Genomic DNA, 12,897 nt, shown 5'->3' on the forward strand with positions numbered 1-12,897 from the left:
TCAGATGAAATAACCCGAGCGATATTGCATACTTTCCGGTATATCTTGGGCTCTCAGGTTTCACAGTTCTTTTCATGGAATGGAACTAAACAGCAGCACTTAAACAAAATCGGTGAACGAACCTTTAAACTAGACGCTAAGACATGCCATGAGACACGCACCTGAACTTTTAAATCAGGAGAACGCAAGTTGGAAGCTACTTTCCAAAGCACTATATGCGATCAATGGATGTTTGGGAAAACTTTGCAACAGCGCTACATGTTGAATATCATCAAACACCACGATCACTTAAGCAAAAAAAGGAGTAACATTTACCACGTGACCACGAATAGTTGATAACACATCATGAACACCAATAACCAGAGTACCGCTCAGTAGGTTCAACCACACGCACCAAACGCACACGCAGGCCTACCCAAGATAATGTTTTACTCACCCGTTCTACTGATCAACAAACCGAGACTAAATACGCAGGACTGGTAGAACGTCTGGCAGTGCATCAAGACATGGCCTCATTCAAGCGATCGCCAGCTAACATGATGGTGGGAGATTCGCCACTGCCCAGATGACAAAGTTCAGGGTACCCGCAAAGGGTCTGATTATAACTTCCAATGACGAATGCTGCCGACAGCACATCTCATGCAGCGACCAAAAAATAAAAACGCCAGTTTGCTGCAAGAGCGATCCCATACCTTGTATCGCGCGAAAGAAGCACTGCCCGCCCACGTCTACGGTCAATGAACCCCACGTTTTCGCTCCACAAGTCTTCCACGATGTCCAACGCCGACACGGACGACCCCACATCAGACTAATCGCCCTTCACTGACTCATAGCCCCGCGAATCACCGCGACAGACACAGCGCGCCCAGGGTGACCTCTTGACACGACACCGAGCCGCTTCAAAGAGCCGCCGCCTGGCTCGCCGGCGGGCGCCGGCAGAGGTCCAGGACGGCGGCCCGCCTGGCCGTCTGCCCCGGCGCCGCGAGCAGCTGACCCTTGATCGGGATCAGCCAGAGGTCAGGGTCACAGATGCACTAGCTGAGGGTTAGCGCGCCCAGCAACTGCTCCACGGGCAGTCGGTCGTCGTCCTCGCCGATGGCCTCCGAGTACCTGCCGCACGGACACTACCCGGGTCAGCAGGTCAGGTCAGGTCAGGTCGCCGGAATCAGCGGGCGCCGGCCCCCCGGGGCTACAGAGGACATTGACTGGAGTTTATGTCCGCTCGCCTTTACATGGGTGCTCAAATTATCACAATTTGAATGTGAATAAACGTATTCTCACTCATTTCCTTCGCACGGATTGTTGATTCCCAGGGGCTCGTGGATGCATTCACTTGTAGGAACCGCGACCCAGTACAAAATACTAGAACAATGACCCCAGGAATAGTCCGCGACGAATTATTCATGAAAAACGTCATGAAGAAAGGAACTACAGTATGCGAACTAAACAGCCCCGCGCGTAATTTTAACACCAAGACTGGTACATCGTGCGGAGAAATTCCCTCTTTGGAACATTTTCTGATGAGAACAGCGGCCTGTCACACAGCATCACAGCTCAGATCGTGTTACCCAAACTGGCACCTGAACCCCCAAAACGCTCGTATATCGCGCCGGTCATCTAATTTTCTCTAAACCGATATCACTATGAGTAGCACCGTCCAGCACTACATTTTATCTTTTCCAGAACATTCTTCGCAGCCTCATACGCCGTAATGTACTGAATCGACCCCCCCGGGCCAGTCCCCAGCTGACCTTTCCAGTCTATTGAGGCGAGCAATGGCCTCGCTGGTGCAGCTCCCACACAACGACGTCGTGATCACCAGCGAGGCTTAAGAAATAGCGTGCCACAGGTATTACACCATCAAAACTGGCGAAATAACCTTTGACAATAATTCTCGCGTGATGCCTTCTTAAAACGACCATCGCTATTCAGTCTTGCATTTCTCTCAGGAAAATTTATTGTATTTCTCAAGGCACTTTCTTAACCGCAACGAAGCATGGGTTAAAGAACACGCGAACACAGCTGTGACATCAACGTAATACACGATAAATAATGTTAAATGATCTAAATGATAACTGGTGTTCGTGGATTTTCTGCCCTAGCTAATCGTCCAAAAGGACGCTATTACCCGAGTGGCCTATATCCTGCCAACCTCTGTCATCGCGTGCCGGGGTACTTATCTGGTAAGGACACCTAAAAACCTAGACAATGCGCTTTGGCCGGTTCCAATCAATGCGTTATGGCCCTGTAACCATCTCATGGATTGTGAAACCGGAATAACTTGCAACACATGTCGCAATTTGTGGCGGGCACGTCTATTCGCCTCGCAAATAGCAGCGTTTATGTGGCTCGTCCCGGACCGCCTATTGGCAATTCCTCGCCGCAAGAGTGTACCTCAAACACAATGTCGCGCACGCCACTGTGTGGTACGCCACAAAAAGTCGACAAAAACTTTCACTGAAGCAGAATTGTTCTTTTGGTGTGGCTTGATCATGGTCCTTGTGATAAACAATGAACCTCGTAATGTTCTCGTAAACAAGTACTCTGACTCTGACGTCGCATCCACAGAATACTCGGCCCACAACTCTACAACACGGGTATTTTATGCCGTCCTCACTCCAAAGAGGAATGCCGATCCGTGAAATATCCTCAAATTAAGACTCGTGATGCTACAGCCCATCCCCAGGTCAAATATCGTAGCCACACTTCGCCGGGCCGGGCGGGATGCCACAGAGGCCTTTGGCGTGGAGTATGTTCGCCGCCATGTGGTAAAATGATGGCGTAACAGCGGCAGAAAGGTCCACGAGCGTTAACTACGCTCGTTTTCACATGACCAGTGACACAGGGAGGGAGGCGCTGAGAGCCTCCACCAATGCGAGGGCCAGCGCCAGGCGGGTCGGGCGCCACGACCAGGCCACCCCGGGCTGGACCCAGGCAGACCGGCGCGTCCGCATAAGCGCGTGAGGTGCGGTGCTACCGCGGCCCTGATACTGGAGCCGTGTCAGGAGTGACGACGGCACCGCGGGCCTAACGCTGGAGCCGTGTCAGGAGGAGTGAGGACGGGACCGTGGCCCTGATACTGGAGCCGTGTCAGGAGTACAGACGGGATCGCGGCCATGACGCTGGAGCCGTGCTAGGAGGAGTGAGGACGGGACCGCGGGCCTGACGCTGGAGCCGTGTCAGGAGGAGTGAGGACGGGACCGCGGCCCTGATACTGGAGCCGTGTCAGGAGTGAGGACGGGACCGCGGTCCTGATACTGGAGCCGTGTCCGGAGTGAGGACGGGATCGCGGCCCTGATACTGGAGTCGTGTCAGGAGTGAGGACGGCACCGCGGGTCTGACGCTGGAGCTATGCCAGCAGTGAGGACGGGAATGGCCGAGCTGCTGTGGTGCGCGCTGGTAATACTAGGAGTAATACCGGGTTAGTAGTGTCGAGGACGATCCTGCATTCCATGTCAGGAGTGAGGACGGGAATGGCCGAGCTGCTGTGGTGCGCGCTAGTGATACTAAGAATAATGCCGGGTTAGTAGTGTCCAGGACGATCTTGCGCTCCAGTTGAAACCATCAGATTATCGATCAGCCTCGAGTCCAGTCAATAGACCCAATATCAAACGAAGTGCAGCTACTGACCATGTATCCATCTACATACATCACAGGTGCAGCTACTGACATGTCTACATGCATCACAGGTACCATCAAGCACTTCCTAAAGCCGAGTCGGGATAGTTACATCACTCAGTTCTCACTTAGGTCAAGGGCAGCGAGTAACCTCCCCCAGATGACCAAAAGTTGAGCAAAAATGACACATTTCTGGCCTCCGTAGAAAAATTGTTCCACTAAGGGAAGTTTATATGGGAACAATCCTTGACGTAAAGGAAGTGATACCTATGAGTTTAGAGGATCAGGCCATCGTTTTGACTTTGGCTATTCAAGCTGTCGTTCACCCCTCTACATCCCATACCCTGCCTCAACACTCTGGATTCGGCTTTAACTAAGCCTCACGCCCTTCGGCACAGCGGAGCAAAGTCGCACGCTTCTGATAACAGCATGACACCGATAATTAACACCAGCTCAAGGTTCAAGACTTCATTACATATCCTGTGATATTGTGTGGGCTCCAGGCCCGGCGGCGGCGGCGGTTCACAGAACATCCGGTGTCCGATGTGTCCCACGCTCAACGCCAGAATGGACATCGAATAACCAGCAGACCATGCGCGGCCAGTAGCCACCACAACTTCTCAGCGATCACTTGCACAACCTAGACGCATGGCGCATCAGGGGGAGAGAGGCAGACACCACAGCTTCAGCGGCAGAGGGACAGACACCACAGCTTTCGGGGGAGAGAGACAGACGCAACAGCTTCAGCGGCAGAGAGACACCGCAGCTTCGGCGGCAGAGAAACACACCATAGCTCCAGCGGGAGAGAGACAGACACTACAGCTTCAGCGGGAGAGAGACAGACACCACAGCTTCAGCGGGAGAGAGAGAGACACCACAGCTTCAGCGGGAGAGAGACACCACAGATTCAGCGGCAGACAGACAACACACCTTCGGCGGCAGAGAGACAGACACCACAGCTTCAGCGGCAGAGAGACAGACGCCACAGCTTCCAGATCAGAGTTTTAGGGCGCGCAGATTGCTGGCGTCATTTCGTTTCCAGGCCATCGGAGTGCCCAATGGCAACATTTGCCTTTGGTCAGATGTTGTAGAAGAGCACTGATGCTGATTATCCGTCCTGACAGAAGAATACTGATACCACTTCAGCAGAATCTGCTTACAGACAACGTATCTCCAGAACTTGCAAACGGTGCAGCCCTCGCATGCCACACAAGGCAGCAAGCTGGAGGAAGCCCCCGCGTCATCTGTCGCCCAACACCACCCCAGTCACCGGCCATCACAGTTCCGCCCCCATCCGACACCTGTCTCCGTCCGAGCTGTCAGCGTCCCAACGTCAGTCGCGTCCGTCCCACCCCAGCCGCTGGCTCTGCCCCACCTGATGTCCGCTCGTCCCGCCCTCGCCTACCGCCGCGCCGCGCGGCCGCCGCCGGTCCCCGGTGGCTCTGGTAACTTATCCCGGGTTTGGCCGGCCCCATCCGACCGCAAAGTTCCCACCCCGACTCAGCGACGTCGACTAGTTTGGCGAGTCCTATCGGGGGATAAGAGCGGCGTGATTCCTTTGAGATGGGCGGCCGCCGTCCGGCTCGCCGCGGGGGCAGAGGCTGCCGCCGCTCGCCCCGCCCCGCTGCTGGCAGAGGGAGAGGGGGCGGACGCACGGCGCCCCTCCCACCAGACGAGCGCGGTTGAGCAGCCATCGCACGCGCGGAGAATAGGGAGGGAGGGGTGTGCTGACGCTGATTAAGTCACCAGTCTGTCACAACCTGGCAGTGAGAGCTTTCAGTTATTTCTCCTAGCACTGACCATGAAGGTATTGTGACCGTCACGCCGCGGTTCCAGCCAGCCAGCCTCTGCGATGACTCCACTCCACGCGGGCAGTGAAGATGCATAGTTGATGAACTAAGTTAGAAGTAAGCCTTCTTCAGCGTCCACGCTATTCCGGCTCTGCTGTACAGCCGAAAACAGGTACAGGTTCCACCGGGCTCAAAGAAGCATGTGTTCGCGCACGCACGGTTCGACATTCATCAACGTGTTCTTGGACGAACCGGTAATGCTTGATCCAACAGCATGCCCCAGGAACCTGATTAATGTCATGACACTCAGTTTCACACGAACTCTCTCCTGCCTAGGTCATCTCCTCCTGTGCTCTCAGCAGCTTACGCTATGCCCCGCCTCGCCTGGCCACCGTGGTCACGTGACCTTGACTCGGCACAAACAGCAGCGCATATGTCTTCCAAGGCAGGTTCCACCAGGCAGTTTTACCAGTTATTGTCCACACTGGGCTGTTTGTTTTTGGACTCAAAAGCTCATGTTAGTATGCATGGGCTCTGCATGGTTCCATTCTGTATTCAGCAAATACGATTGCTGACCGGCAAGCCGGTGGTAAACGGGCTTCAAGATATCCTGAATAGCGGGTCGACGGACCACTGCACCGGGCCGGCCGCAGCCATCGCCCAATGCGTTGCTTTAACCACTGTTTGGCGTAGAGGCAGGCGCCTGTGATACAATGCCCATCATTCGCCGCAGCAATACAGAACATACACATCAAAAGGGCAATCATTCGCGGCTCAAGAAAGGGACCATTCATGCTACGTTGCTCTTGATGGCAATTCGGTTCATGGGTTGCTAGGCATGTTGGGTTGCCGTGCGCATGGTCGACTGCAGAGCACGGCTAAAAAGAGGTCTGAGATTGAGAAAAAATGATGCGCTGCATCCTTCAGCACATATCTCAAACACGCCGTCAGGAGGTGAGAACCCTCACGGCATGTGCCGTTACATATTCATCCACAGGACTGCCCACCAGGGCCCACCGGCGTCCCGTGCCCACCAGGGCCCGCCGGCGTCCCGTGCCCACCAAGGCCCACCGGCGTCCCGTGCCCACCAGGGCCCACCGGCGCCCCGTGCCCATCAGGGCCCACCGGCGTCCCGTGCCCATCAGGGCCCACCGGCGCCCCGTGCCCATCAGGGCCCACCGGCGTCCCGTGCCCATCAGGGCCCGCCGGCGTCCCGTGCCCACCAGGGCCCACCGGCGTCCCGTGCCGTGCCCACGAGGGCCCACCGGCGCCCCGTGCCCACCAGGGCCCGCAAGCGTCCCGTGCCGTGCCCACCAGGGCCCGCCGACTTCCCGTGCCGTGCCGTGCCGGGCTCGGGCCCGCCGACGCCCCGCTGTCCCCTGCGGCCACCGTCGCCAGCCAACGATCAGGCTGGCTCTCTCTCTCGCCTGGGCGGGGGTCACGTGGCCGTACGCGCCGCAGGGCGCCGGGCGGCACCCGAGCCGGTGGTCGGCGGCGACCAGCGCGGCGGGCCGAGACGACCTCCCCCCCCCCCCCCCGCCCGGTCTTCCACCGGCGACCACCGGGCGTCCTCTCCCGTCACACCTCCTCTCCGTCTGAGCCCGGCCCGACTGCGCTGTGCCTCTTCGCTCATCGGCGCGATTCGTTACAGCTAAATCTGGCGCACGCAGCGGGGCCGGCGACGCGTCACATTAATGCACCACATTGGACGGGTGATTGTGTCCCAAAGGCTGCAAAGGACAACAGTGCAGGTGAGAACAAAGGGCAAAATTATGTTTGATCTGATAAGACAAGTGATAAGACTTTGGGGCATTTGATGTGTAGTACTTCAGGATACACGGTTAACTTCAAAAATAGTTATGGTTATGCAGTAAACTTGGCTGCCGCCTGAGATAACATGAGCCCTCATAATTCAACATAACTTCATGACTGAAAAACTTATGAGCACCATGCCGTCGCCTTATGTCACATGAATGTCTTACGCATTCCAACCATTTACACGACAAAGGCGACAGTGGCGTAACCAAGGGGGAAGCTTTTGGGGCCATGCTTCTCCACCCCCATCCCATCCCCGCCCCCGGAGACGGCGAGGGACGCGGCACGTTTTACTAGTTAAAACGCCCGTAGCACTTCTTGAATATATAAAAAAACGGTCCCTCGAGGCAACAGGATGGGATCCGGACCCTAAAAAAGTCTCTGAATAAAAAGCAGGACCCCTTTAGCAGCGAAGTGGGCCCGCCTGGCTACGCCACTCTAAGGTGGCGTCAGTAGCCTGCACACTGCTCCGTTTGGCGCACCCCTCGGCGAAGTCCTGGCTACGCCACTGAAAGGCCGCTTCACTAGGCTGAACCCTGCTCCGCGGCAGGAATGGTATCGAGCCAGCCGATTCTTCATGTCACCGAATTAAATAAGATGGATTTGCCGTTCCGTTCCTCGAGCAGCGAGCCGGTCGTCTAACTCTGGTGGCTTCGCCCGCGCTCGAAGCGGGCACTACGTCATGTGTCACGCCTTGGAAGACACATGTCGTCATCTGTGCCGCATCACTCTCGCTAAAACCACTTCACTCCAATGCAAGGGGCAGCGCCTCAAGCTGAGGCCATATATGCACGTATGGATGCATGTGGGTATGAACGTACGCACGCATGTATGTATGTATGCATGCATGTATGTATGTATGTATGTATGTATGTATGTATGTATGTATGCATGTATGTCTGTGCGTGCGTGCGTGCGTGCGTGCGTGCGTGCGTGCGTGCGTGCGTGCGTGCGTGCGTGCGTGCGTGCGTGCGTGCGTGCGTGCGTGCGTGCGTGCGTGCGTGCGTGCGTGCGTGCGTGCGTGTGTGTGTGTGTGTGTGTGTGTGTGGTGTGTGTGTGTGTGTGTGTGTGTGTGTGTGTGTGTGTGTGTGTGTGTGTGTGTGTGTGTGTGTGTGTGTGTGTGTGTGTGTGTGTGTTGTGTGTGTGTGTGTGTGTGTGTGTGTGTGTGTGTGTGTGTGTATTGAAGCAAATTCATATATTCACGCATACTGGCTTGTCTATAAATGGCTCTGTAAATGAGACATACCAACACGAGGCCGGCACTACCACTGCCAAGCATATGATGGGTCCGCTTATAGAGAGCATATATATTTAGCATATATAAGTGATACACATATATATATATATATATATATATATATATATATATATATATAAGCATAGAAGTATTTCGGGTCAGGAATGTACATTTCCTGACACGAAGCTTACAGCAATTGGAGATATTTCTTATCTGGTGTTGCACACTTAAGACACCACACGAAAGGCAGGCAATAATAGGCCCGTTTTCCACCAACAAGAGTCTGAAAGGCCCTGGTCTTGTCCTTGAAGACGAATGACTTGAACGAAGCCCACATACGGAGCGTCATCCCAGCGCCTCGTCCGCCTCCCGCAGCGAGCGGAGCAGGCATCCACCCCTCCCGACAGACCGCATAATGTCAGCCCGCCCGCCCACGCAGCGCCGACAAAACGGCGCCGCAAGCGTCAACTATTGATACCCAATCGTATCCGAAGACATTGCGGCGGGCGCGGTCCGCACAGCCGAGGCCGACTGTCAATTTTTGATGGCTCTGTCAGCGGGGCCGCTTGCGGCCGCCGCGAAAGGTGCGTCGCCGGTATATCAAAAACAAATTTGCGAGACGGAACGCAGCCGAGCCTGGTCTGGACGGAGGGGGAGGACGGCCGGGAGGGAGTGGCGCGGCGGCCCAAGCGATAGCCCGCTCCGGCCGTGCCTGACATGACAAGGAGATGGTAGGCATCCGACCGAAACGAACACGGAACGGATTGGACGTAGATGCGAGGGGTAGCCATCGGTGGGTGGCGGTGAAGGACTACCACTATCAGGTTTGTTATAAACACGTAGATCGTCACCTACGGCTCATGTCTTTTTTGACGTGAGGTCAGAAATACGCGGCCAGGTCCAATTTCACCTCGCTTCAAAAGCATGAAGACTGTGATGTGCGGTATCCCAGTGCTGAGTGGGTGGTCCAGGCTCACGGGGAATTCCGAAGACAGGGACAAACGATCTTTCGCAGCCTGTACATCAATGCGCAGCGGTTTCTGCGCGCCTGCCGACACTGGCCGCCATCACAAATGACGTCGATAGCGTGCAAGGTAACCAGGAGCGATCACCGCGCACCACGCTGTGGGACAGGCACGGTCTGCGTGTCGTCGGTCAGGAGCTGATCGCACCACGCTGTGGGACAGGCATGGTCTGCGCGTCGTCGGTCGGGAGCTGATCGCACCGCGCTGTGGGACAGGCACGGTCTGCGTGTCGTCGGTCAGGAGCTGATCATACCGCGCTGTGGGACAGGCGAGGTCTGCGTATTGTCGGTCGGGAGCTGATCGCACCGCGCTGTGGGACAGGCACGGTCTGCGTGTCGTCGGTCAGGAGCTGATCGCACCGCGCTGTGGGACAGGCGAGGTCTGCGTGTTGTCGGTCGGGAGCTGATCGCACCGCGCTGTGGGACAGGCACGGTCTGCGTGTCGTCGGTCAGGAGCTGATCGCACCACGCTGTGGGACAGGCATGGTCTGCGCGTCGTCGGTCGGGAGCTGATCGCACCGCGCTGTGGGACAGGCATGGTCTGCGTGTCGTCCGTCGGGGGCTGTTTGCACCGCGCTGTGGGACAGGCATGGTCTGCGTGTCGTCGGTCAGAAGCTGATCGTACCGCACTGAACTGAGCGGAGCTCCCCAACCGCCAGCATTCAGCTATTCCGTGACCAAAGAGCAGGTCATTTACTTCAGACGCCATTTACGGACTCGTTGTATGGCTACAGCCAGTGGTTATTGGATTTACCATTACGAGCATAATTTGTCATATGGCAGCATACATCCAGTAGATATTCGGTCATCATGGTGCGCTAACATGCCAGATCCGGTCAATAAAAGTGCGCCACACAATGCCCGTACATGACACCGGTTATCTGGCAGTTATCCACGGCTGAGTGAGCTCGCTACCAATTTAATAGCGTTTCGCAGCAGGCCTAATGGGAAAATCAATAACTCGATGCAGCAAAACCGATCCAATTCGTTTTAGAGAGGCGCAGCAGGGCGAGCCGGGCCGCGACCGCGGCCTGCCGTGTCCGGCGCCAGTTGGTTAGGCTACTGACCCTGAGGAGCGGGGGTCACGCGCGCCTTCGGACCAATCACACCGTGCGACGGCCCGCTGGCTGTTGCCGTTCGCCGAGCAGTGCAAACAGCCGCTGTATGCGGCGGCTGGCCGGCCGGGCCGCGTGCTGGTGTCATGTGGCACCGGCACCGCACCTACCGGCTGGCTCTGCGTGCGCGTCAGGCCGGCACAAACAATGGGGGGCCATTGCCTTCGTCACGCCCTCGCTCTACACGGTACTTAAGAGCAATGACTCGCAAAAATGGTGTGACGAAATAAAGCGACTAGCTTTCTTTCCCTCCTTTTGTGTTCACGTTGCCATAATTTTGGTTCCCATCACACCGTTCGCAGCAGCGGCCCGGGTACCATGCAGACGTCACCACAAATTTCCAGGCGGATTTAACCAACTTGCGTTCTTTACATGATTTACTATAGCTATAATTTACATTTCATCGGGTGGTCAGCCAGAACGGCATGCTTCCATGCGTCTGCCGAGGGCCTAATCTGTAATGTGTCGCCTTACTTTTCCGATATACACTGTGCCGCCCACTGGCCGATCCTGGTGTTCTCCTTCTTCTTCTGGGCGCTGGCCTTGGGCGAGTTGGCGATGAGCGAGCAGCACTGGAACAGCGGACGACCATGTTATCTATCGCGGCCACCCACACACGGGAAGGGCGCGGCGTCACATAGCTGGCGATACAGTACGGTCAATGACGCCCGATAACATAGTTCACCAGGCAGGCACACAGCTTTCCAGCGGATCCGAGAAACTCAGCAAGCGAAGTGCCGCAATTCAAGCTTATATTTACATGTCAACCTTGTCATATGTCGACCCAAATGTACCTCGTTTCATAATGCAAAGGAAGCTCTAAAATATCACGCACCGTCAGAACTTGGGCGACATACGATACAACATTTAATGAGTTTATACGGGAGCATGTCATAGACACCCGCCACTCCCGGTCCATCCGCACGTCCCACAAGCAGCCTGCGCTGGAGCGGCCAGGGCTCGGGGCCCAGCGGGACGTCGGGCCGCCGGCGGCGCCGCTGAATGGCGACGGCCGGCCCCGCCCGTGACGACCGCCCACAATGCCCACCCGTCCGGCCTGGCACACTCGGTCGACAGACCGATCCCGCCCCCCCCCCTCCCCCCCCGTCTCCTCCACCCCACCCCGCCGTCACCCATTGTCGGCAGTGCCGTCCCAATGAGGGCAGCCCCGACATAAACGACGCCGGCCCGCAGGAGCTCGTGCGGTTGTAACCGCCGGCTTGCCGCCGCGGCGGATAACCGCTGCGGCGGAACGGGCGGCGCCCTTCGATCAAACACCGGGCGATGTCCGCTTTAGGTCGGCCACCCAACGCACCACTTAGCTGTCCTAAACGCCCGATGATGGAGGAGCGGCACGCAACGCACCATTTTGGGCTTGTCCGGGCAACCGGTCTAGCCCGCCGACCAGTTCCGGACATCCGGCCGCCTGCCAACAGTCCCCACACCGGTCAGCCACCGCCTTCAACAGTCCAGAGCAACCGGTCAGCCGCCGGCCCCCAACAATACGAGACATCGGCCAGCCGCCAACAGTCCAGACACCAGTCAGCCCGGCGCCGTCAACAGTCCGACACGCGGCCAGCCGGTCGACACGTCCAGACACCGGTCAGTCAACAGTCCAGACACTGGCCAGCCGTCAACAGTCCGGACACCGGCCAGCCGCCAGCAGTCCGGACACCGGCCGGCCGCCAACAGTCCGGACACCGGTTAGCCGGCGCCGTCAGCAGTCCAGACACCGGCCAGCCGTCAACAGTCCGGACACCGGCCAGCCGTCGACAGTCCAGACACCGGTCAGTCAACAGTCCAGACACTGGCCAGCCGTCAACAGTCCGGACACCGGCCGGCCGCCAACAGTCCGGGCACCAATCAGCCGCCAACAGTCCGGACACTGGTCAGTCGTTGACAGTCCCGCCACCGTGCAGCGGTGTCAGCCAACATAGCGTCAGAAGTCAAGGCTGTCAGGAGGCCGGGTCTCCCCAGCGTGCCACTGACCAGCATCAGGCCGTACAGAGCCCGCAGGCGGGTCACTCCAGCGTACCACTGACCAGCATCAGGCCATACAGAGCCCACAGGCGGGTCACTCCAGCGTACCACTGACCAGCATCAGGCCATACAGAGCCCGCAGGCAGGTCACCCCAGCGTGCCACTGACCAGCATCAGGCCGTACAGAGCCCGCAGGCGGGTCACCCCAGCGTGCCACTGACCAGCATCAGGCCGTACAGAGCCCGCAGGTTGGCCGCCCCAGCGTGCCACTGACCAGCATCAGGCCACAGAGCCCACGGGGGCGGGTCACCCCGCGTG

The 12,897-nt window shown here is 57.3% G+C and overlaps 1 long non-coding RNA gene across 3 annotated transcripts; it reads right to left on the reverse strand.

Moving 5' to 3' along the window:
• Positions 1-700: 700 nt before the first annotated feature.
• On the reverse strand, positions 701-12,837 carry LOC119106423 (uncharacterized). Of its 3 annotated transcripts, none has more exons than XR_005095136.1 (3): positions 12,801-12,837; positions 11,074-11,171; positions 701-1,110 (listed from the first exon to the last, which is right to left on the reverse strand). It is a non-coding gene; the product is annotated as an uncharacterized LOC119106423 (long non-coding RNA). The 3 variants fall into 3 exon arrangements; XR_005095138.1 differs by lacking the exon at positions 12,801-12,837 and adding an exon at positions 12,642-12,664; XR_005095137.1 differs by lacking the exon at positions 12,801-12,837 and adding an exon at positions 12,589-12,616.
• Between the last annotated feature and the right edge of the window lie 60 nt (positions 12,838-12,897).

The sequence above is a fragment of the Pollicipes pollicipes genome, unplaced genomic scaffold (assembly GCF_011947565.3).
Source record: "Pollicipes pollicipes isolate AB1234 unplaced genomic scaffold, Ppol_2.1 Scaffold_6138;HRSCAF=7277_pilon_pilon_pilon, whole genome shotgun sequence".
Classification (NCBI taxonomy): Eukaryota; Metazoa; Arthropoda; class Thecostraca; order Pollicipedomorpha; family Pollicipedidae; genus Pollicipes; species Pollicipes pollicipes.